This window comes from Solanum verrucosum, unplaced genomic scaffold (genome assembly GCF_900185275.1).
Source record: "Solanum verrucosum unplaced genomic scaffold, falcon-dt-bn FXZP01000144.1, whole genome shotgun sequence".
Classification (NCBI taxonomy): Eukaryota; Viridiplantae; Streptophyta; class Magnoliopsida; order Solanales; family Solanaceae; genus Solanum; species Solanum verrucosum.
Window position 1 is genome coordinate 96,199 of NW_026020773.1, and position 9,660 is coordinate 105,858.

Below are 9,660 nucleotides of genomic sequence, written 5' to 3' on the forward strand. Positions count from 1 at the left end.
TCTGTTAAAAGACATCTCAAAAATTTCATAAAGAGATCAAGACCTCGATATATTCCACAAAAGATATGGAACATTCATATAGAGGTCAAATCTAAATCATCCTAGTTTGAGAAATACGCCACTAATGGCCCTCGAATCATGGATAAATATTAGGAGAGGAGAATCAAGGAAGGAACAGAATTGTAGCCACTATCTTGATGAATAAAATTATGTTTCTTCAAATTTTATTTTTGTGATTTATTTATTTTCCATATGTTTAAAATTTGTTACAAACACACATCTTAATCTGAATTTTTGAAAATATAGATTATCATAAGATGGAAAACAGGAATTCTGAGAGGAATATAATACTCCCTTCGTCTCATTTTATGTGGCAGCATTTGATCGGACACGGAATTTAAGAAATAAATGAAGACTTTGAAATATTTACCAAATTACCCTTTAAAAAGTAGATTCATTTTTCTCTCTCCTCATAAATGTATTGGAGTATTATTTTAAGATTAAGTGGGACCAACAAGGGTAAAAGAGGAATTGCACTTTTAAATATTTACCATATAAGGAAATGTGACATTCTTTTTGGGACTAATCAAAAAGGAAATGGTGCCACATAAAATGAGACGGAGGGAGTAGTCATTTTCATGTCAATAGTATGGAGTATGGAATAATCAATTATCCAATTGTTGAGCGGGATCTTAAATGGAGACAGGCCATGTGTTATTTGTCTCATCAAATTGATTGTAAGAAAGTGTGGTCTTTTCCATAATTAATAAGTATGTATTTAGGGGTTGTTTGATAAGTAAGATAAGGTAAAATATTTCATAATAAAGTTTGAGATAAAAAAATTTGTCGTCTATTAAATCTAATATAAATATTATTTCAATCTTAATTCTGAGATATAAATCTATCATATCTCATCTATCTAATTTAGAAATCTTATCTCATCTCCTAGGTGGGATAAATTAATGTAGTAATTATAATCCCATCATTATAATCATCGAATAATTTAGACCACGTATTATTAAAAGTGTACATCATAAAACCAAATAATGTATTATATTGATGTATTGAGGTGACTGAGAATTTTTTATCCTTAATCAAACGTTTCATAATTGAACTCTTCGAAATAGAAAAAAATAAATGTCAGAAACATCGCTCTTAATAATAATTCTACGATACGCGAATTCTAATTTAATCGCATCAATGAACTCTAATATAAGATCCTAAAACCAATGTCGACAATTGCCTGCTAAAAACAAGGCCACACCCACGCTTGCAGGGAATAGCCAACCAAATTGGATTTCCAGTCTTTCAAATTCATCAAGAAAATGAACAACTTGTCTGCCACAAACTTTGAGTGGACAAATAATTAAAATTATAAAATGTTTTATGAATAAAAATATGGTTATCTATATATAAAAATAATTAATTTTTTATTATTTTCTAGTACTTTATTCCATTGATAGTTAATGTAGTGTATTTTCTCAAACAAATGAATAGAAGAATCTTGCAAGACTTTAAATTAATCGCAAGAAATAACTTCTTTTGATTTTTTATTCTTCTTTTTCATGGTTGTTTGATGCATCGTATCTGTTTTCTTTGTTTATAACTTTATATTAGTAGTAATAATATTATTTGTATAGCTTTTTTGTCTTATAATTTCTATTACTATATATTGTTTCTTTTGTTTTGATTATTATATTTTTGGAGTTTTTATTTTTTGAATGTATGTGATGTATTTCTTATTATATGTTATGTCCAGTTTGTTTTTACGAATATTTTTCAAACTGTTTTAATATGCATTATTTGAATCAAGAGTCTTTCGAAAGCAATAGCTATATCTCTATTTGACTCTCTTTATCTCTTTAATTTCCCTTCTACTTTGAATGAGAATTTTTCTGGTCATGTAGATTGAAACAAACGAAATAATAGTTGGAAGCGTGGAAGATAGTGAACGTTGAATGGTAATTGAGTAATTTATAAGTTATCGCTCGTTATCTTATTATAAAGAAATTATCCGAAAATTTCCTTTCTCCCAAGTCCCAATAAACAAGATGAGATCATCACATCTCTTATTTTTAGTATACCAAACTTAAATGCTACATTTAAAAAATATATATATATCAATCAACTCATGTCAAAATACATATTTCAACTCTGATAATTTTTTTGGTTTGTTTTTTGTATTTATAGAGCATATACAAAAAGATGTCTAACCACCAAAAATCGAGTATGATGAAGTGATAAGTTATTTCCTCTATTATTAATTAGAGATTTTGATTTGAACTCTAAATATAAAGTCATATTTTAACTGTTGATATGATTTTTTTTAATCATAAACTTAATTAATCAAATCCTAAAAAGGGGGAAAAAAATCAAGTCTAGATCTAGTCAAATAATTAATTAGTGTCAAACTTCCTTGTGTGGGCAATGAATTGGACACACAACAGTCGTCTATTTGTCATCGTAGGAGATATGATTCTCTTCAGAAAGATATGTGGGGTATATATGCTACACAAAAATAAATATAAGCTTATTTTCAATGAAAACATTATTCGACACGAATTATTAGTTGCACGTTTAAATCATCAATAAGTTTTAGCTATCTTTCAAATAGTGAAATACACTTGTGGTTATAATATTATTGCAAGGGGTAGAATTTGAATGTCATATTGGTTTTAAGTGTGGATTTATATAGCCTTAGACTCTTTTATATCAATAGCTAACTCTTGAGGGTGGTTCTCTTTAATTTGAATCAATCGTATCAAAGTTTTTCACGACCCTTTGTAGTGGTGACAATAGTATGACATGGTTCAGTTGGAGTTAGCATTGTATAGCTCACAACCGTTGTGAATGCAAAGAGTGAGATTTGAGTCTCACGCCGATTAAATGAGAAGTTGATGTGGGGCTTATAAAATCTTGAACACTCACACCTCAATAACTATCTTTTGTGGTATGGTTCTTCGAAAGGTATTATCACTCACCTATCATATGAATTTTTTTTGTCCATGTCACATTTTTTTTTATTTCTCTTAAAATTGTGAGAGTCAAACAATTAAAATTTGACCATGAATTCGGGAGAGAAATTCTTAAGTTTTTTCAAAATAAAATTTATATATTTGAAAACTAAGTAAAAATAACTAAAAGTCATACTAATTGATAATTCAAGATATTTAAAGGATATATAAAAGAATTTTGATAAAAAGAGAAGTTGTTTTTTTGCTCTCTTCATTTTTTAAATTTTAGACCCAAGATATTTGAAACTCTAGGACTCCTAGTGATGACTTGTGTATCAATCAAATCATTACTCCTCATCCGTCTCTTGCGATGTGACATTAAACTTAAACAACATATACTTTATTTTAGTCCTACTAATTGATCCGAAGACTTTAAGACTCTAGTCTATCTTCAACTCAGTAATTTATCGTTAACTCTATTGCGTGTTTTATCGATCGACAAATGACAAATAAAAATAGGTCAATCCCTAGTGCAACCCCAGTGGGCTATGTGAAATGAAACTGTTGGAAGGGAATATACTTGAACGAATATTGTTCAGACCACTCCCCACTAGTTATTGAACCAAACATTAGAAGGCCAAGGCCTTTCAAATTCATGAACCATGCATCAAAATGTTTAACAGGGTTGGAATATATACACCTACATTTGGAAACACAATGAAGATTTAAAGGTCTCAACTAAAGCATGTCAAAAATGAAATGAAAGCACTACAGAGGAAGGAATTCTCAAATGTTGAGCAAACAGTACTAGACACTAGACAACATTTGGTAAACACACAGGAGGAGCAAATGATGATGCTAGTGGATCTTGAAAAGAAGTTAAGGAAACAATCCCTGATTAAACAAAGTATATACCAACAAAAGTCAGGAATCACTTAGCTCCAACTAGAGATTCAAATTCAACATATTCTTTGCGAACAGAATAACCTATAGTCAGATAAAAAAAACTCCCAACTCTCTTGTGGAAGATGGACTTGTGACGATCGATGACAAGGTAAAGACTTGTGACGTCATATAAATCTGAAAAGAAAAAACAAAATACTAGTAAATTTAATAATTTAATATAAATGACACTCCTTAAACAAATGTGTTGCTTGGCTTGTGGCTAGCTAGAGTGCCTTAACTGTCCCAGCTTCCCGGGTTTGAACCTCATTAGGAGGAATTTTTTGTTTGATTTTAGCTTTTCTTGTAAAATTTTATTCATAAAAGTTAATTTTGTTGAGATTCGAACCTCCAACCTTCAATTCCTAATTAAATTCGAATAAAATGGACCGGTTGAACTAGAATATAGTTTGTGTAGTATTTTAGTAATTTAATCACTTGTTCGAAATGAAACTCAACACAATAATAATAAGTTATAAAGTTAAAACTAAGTCATCTAGGAAGTTGTTAGTACACTTTAAACAATTTATTAATACAGTGTTATCATATCAATTATTTATTTATCGACACCACTTAAAAGAAATTTTGCGTACGTCATTGACTATACAAATCCATTAATTATAGAGATGTAACTCTTATTTCCAAGGTTAATAATCCTTCATCTATTAAGGAATTTAGACCTATCTCTTGTTGATACATAGTGTACAAGCTTATCTCCAAGATTATTACAAATAGGTTGCGAAATGTAATGGATACCTTGGTTGACAAGACTCAATCAGCCTTTGTGCCTGGGAGACTAATTAACCACAATTTATGTTGAGTCATGAACTAGTTAAGGGATATAAAGTTAATCCAATTAAGCTTTGTTGATGAATCGAGATGTTTCTTGAAAAAATGAAGTCATAATTCTTTATTATATGAGTACATGTAAGTTGAAGTTGATCAAATTACTATGGCTACCGATTTACAGTACCACAAAATATCAAATTCAAATTTTAAATATCGAACCATTCTGAATTAATTTAGTATGATAATGATTTAGTATTTTTAAAACTGTAAATTAATATTATCGATTTGAAGTTTTCAATATATTATATCACACCAATTTTCAAGATATTGTACTCAATAATCGTTAGAGTAGTCAAAGTTCCAATGTTTAAATAATTAAGTTTGTACTTGTTATCCAAAATTTTAATTCAATAAAATATAAACACTAAACACTAAAACAAGATGAAAGAACAGAAAATTTGAGTCTACAAAATTCACACGATGTCCTTAAAGAGATAACGGCATGAGATATTTATTATCGATATCGATATGATATTTATTATCTACCGTATCATGTCCATTCCAACAACTTCATGTAAAACTATAATATTAATTTATTTTTAAAAAATAAAATTGAATTGTACGTTTGAGATTCTTTTAGCTGCACGGAGTATTTGATCAGTAAAAAAAGCTGCATAATTACTATTCACTATATAAACTTTATCATAAGATATTTTACTAGGTCAAATGATTATACTTTTGAATTTCTAGCACAACCTGTCTCTCTGTTGAAAAGTTGAATTGTTATATCTGTCTGCTCATGTCATATATTCTATTCACAATTGGCTGTTTCCATTAAAACCTAAAGGTTCCTTTGTTTGACTGAAAAACAAAACTCTAACTAAAAGTAGTACTAGTACAATGTTGAGTTTGCATTTTGCACAGTAATATACCTCTGAATTATCGTAAATGATATGCAAATATTATTCGTCATGTCTTTAGGACATTGATGCCCCTGCCGTCTAATTAAAAGCTAGAGCATTTATATCATTTATACTAACGGACATACACGTGTCATAATTTTATCCACAAATTTGACATTTATTAAATATTGAATTTACGGATAAAATTGTGTCACGTATTCCTATTTAGTCTTCCGTTAGAGTGAAGGCATATATGCTCTAGTTTTGAACGACAAGGTTACCAATATCCCAAAAGTGTGACGAAATGTATCTACATATCATTTACAAAAAATTGGGGATATATTTGTCCTTTTCCTCTATATTCTATTCACAATTGGTTGTTTCCATTAAAACCTAAAGGTTCCTTTGTTTAACTGAAAAACAAAACTCGAACTAAAAGTGGTACTAGTACAATGTTGAGTTTGCAGCTTGCACAGTAATATTCTACTAGTAATTTATAATACTTGCATTTACTTTCCTCTACAAAAATTGATGTAAATCGTCAAAGAATGTAGTGAAGTTGATGAGTCTGAGTTTTGGATATCAAAGAATATAGTGCAATGGATGAGTTTGAGTTTGAGTTTTGGATATGAAAAAATCTTTAGTTGAAAGTGGAGGCATTATGCGGTGGGCATGAATCTAAATTAATCAGATTTTAATGTGAATATCAAATGGAAAATATAAAAAGATTGACATGAAAAATACCCTTTGTTTGCAAATTGTGTATGGATACTCTCCTTGTTTCAATTTATGTAACATTTTCATCTTTTTTAATATATAAATTGTAATTTTTAACATTTCCAATTTCACTTTAAATTTGTTAAACTCGCTCTCAGAAAACGAAAAAAAATCACATAGATTTCTAAGACTGAGGAAGTGAGTATATTATTTTATAGAGGTTTCTTGTATGAAATAAAAGTTCATGAATTAACAGAATGTCGATAAGAATATTTAACACTCTGAGCAATCGTTTGGTTATAAAAATTAGGTGGGTTATTTCAGTATAAAATTATGATTGAATTTTTCGAATAGATGGCAGTAGATATATTATTAATCAATTAATATCGAGGTAAAATTTATAATAAAATCTTGGAATTATCTATCAGAAGGTGGGATTATAATTGTAATAAGATAGCCTTGTTTTGTATCAAACCACCCTAAAAGTAGGCCTAACTCATTTATATAATCTAGACAAATATTATAGAAAGTAAGTTTGGAATAATAACAGGGATGGGATACTTTGTTTTTCTTATTTTTACCGAACTTTTTTTATGAATCCATTTCGATATTCTAGATTCTACCTTAATTTTAACCATCAAATTTGAAAAAGAATTATAAATAAAAATCAAAGGAATGATCACTTCCTGTAGTTGCACCACGTTCTTATTATTATGCCCATAGAATTATTTTAGGAATAATTTGTCTAAAACATAACCCTTGTGCATGCTAAGTAATAATTAATGAAATAAACTTTGGGTTAGGGTATATATAGGGGTAGGGTATAGGGAGACAAGAGTTGCAATATTTGACTGGCATTAATATATGGTTCAAAAATCCTTTTAGATAACTTCACTATCTTTTAGACCTAATTATGTCGTTTAGGAGGCTGGATAAATTATGATGTCCTCTCTCCGTCTACTTTTATTTGTCATAATTTTTTTAGAGTTAAATTATAAAAATATTGATTAATATTTTATGATGTATTTTTTCATCATATTGATATGCAAAAAATTGAAATTTATAGTACTTTTGTATAATTTTTAAATATTTAAATTTTTTGTTTAAAATATCAAATTAATTCAATCTAATTTAACTATAAAAACTAATTAAATTGACTTTCAAAAAATGCAACAATTAAAAGTGGACAGATGGAGTATATGATATTTGATAGGTAGATTGGAAATGAGTATTTTTTTATGTATAAAATTAATATGACGTTTGGTTGATAGTTTATAAATCCACATGACTAAAACATGTATAACAATACAAGTCATGCAATAATTTATGTATTATTTTATGCCAGCTAAAAAGTATAATAACTAATACTACATGAATAATTAATCCATGCATAATTAACAGTTGCACAAAATAATACACATATTATAACATCACCTCTAATTTACATCTTAATAATATTTGTATAACTCTAACCAACTATCAAACAATATAATAATTAACTAGATATACAGTTTAAGAAATAAAACAAAATATATTACCTAAATTATAAGTCTAAATATTTACGACTATAAATTATCTTATTATAAAATGAAAAACGCAAGACTTAATCATTTTTAAAAATATAAAATGATATCAATTCTTGAGTGACATCAAATGTGACTGGTGAAGTAGACTCAAAAGGCGAAGCCAAGATTAAGAGTTTGGGGTTCTAAATTTAATTAGAGAAGGAAAACTAAAGAAAAACTTTTAATGATAGTGATGTTTGAACTCACAACTCTAGCATGGGAAAATATTTTCATGGCCCCTTTCTTAGTCATCCGTCAATTTTGTTTTGGGGTTTCATAACTCTAGCATGAGAAAACATTTTCATGGCCTCATACTTACCACTAAGTCATCAATCAATTTTATTTGAGAGTTCACAAGTTAATATATATATAAATCCCAAGAGATAGGAAGTTCTAGCAATCCTAGATCTTCTTTAGAATATGGAAGAAATTCCATTAGAAAAAGTATATCCAATAGATACCATAATAGAAAAATTCTTGAAATTTCTAATATTACCAGAATAGAAGGAAGAATTTTCATTGGAACAGAATATATATATATAGAAAAAATTGTATGAAATAGCAAATTATTAATTCAAATTAAATGTTATAGCCATAATTTATTTTATTTGTAATTCGTAGTAAACATCCCATTTTTTTGTCATCTGATTCGGTATAAAATTAGCCATTTTCGATGTACAAATACCCATTCGATATACAATGTATAAAATGTGTGTGTTTGTATAAATTGAGAGAAAAGTGTATATACAAATACAAATACAAATACATATATTTTCGTTCTATCCACTTATAATTATACAAATACAGATCTTATTATACAAATTATAATGTATAAATGAATTTATATAAAACTGAACAATTTATATAAAATTTGATGTATAGCGAATTATACAAATCAAAAGTTGAATAGCAAACATAAAATTTGTTATGGAACCCAATTATGTAAACTATAGATATAACATACAAATATGATTTTTACGTTTGTTATATGTGAAAGTTGCTATATATATATATATATACTTATTTAATTTTTCTAATACAAATATAAAATTGGGTTCGTTCGAACCCCAAACCCACCACTCAACTCCACCCCTGGAGTTAGTTACTTATTTGAATGTGTAAGAGTTATTTATACATTTTCCTGGGTACCAATTTCCGTTAATAATGTTCAATTTGTTTAATTGATCCATTTTTTCTAATTTTGGAGCAACTATTAGAAAGAGAGATATTTTTTTAATCTATTTTCTATTTGATAAGTTTTTGGATTCGAAGAAGAACAATCTTATGCACACGACTTGTATATTACATGTATATCACATGCATATCACTTATATATCATATGCATATTACTCGTGGATCATGAAATAATGTAATATAAATAAAGTACATTGATATACATATTACATACACAAATATATACATTAAGATGAACACACCACCCTTTACACCATAAAAAACCGTCAAAAACCACGTTAACACTATAACATTGCAAAAAATATTTCAATACACAAAGGGAAAAAAAGAAGAAGATTGATGTATTCAAAGCACTATGCAACCATCAAGACCAACCCATTTCATGTATATATATATTTTTTAATATCTAAGTGTGAACTTCACCACTAAGCCCTAAGAAAAGGAGAAACCTATCCCACTGGACAACGATACGATGCTCAAATTTCTATTAATCTACTATTCCAATTTGCGATCACCATATCTTTCTATCTAAGGTCATATCCTCAATAAACTGAATTATGACTAATCATTTCTCCCCAATATTTCTTCGACTCACAT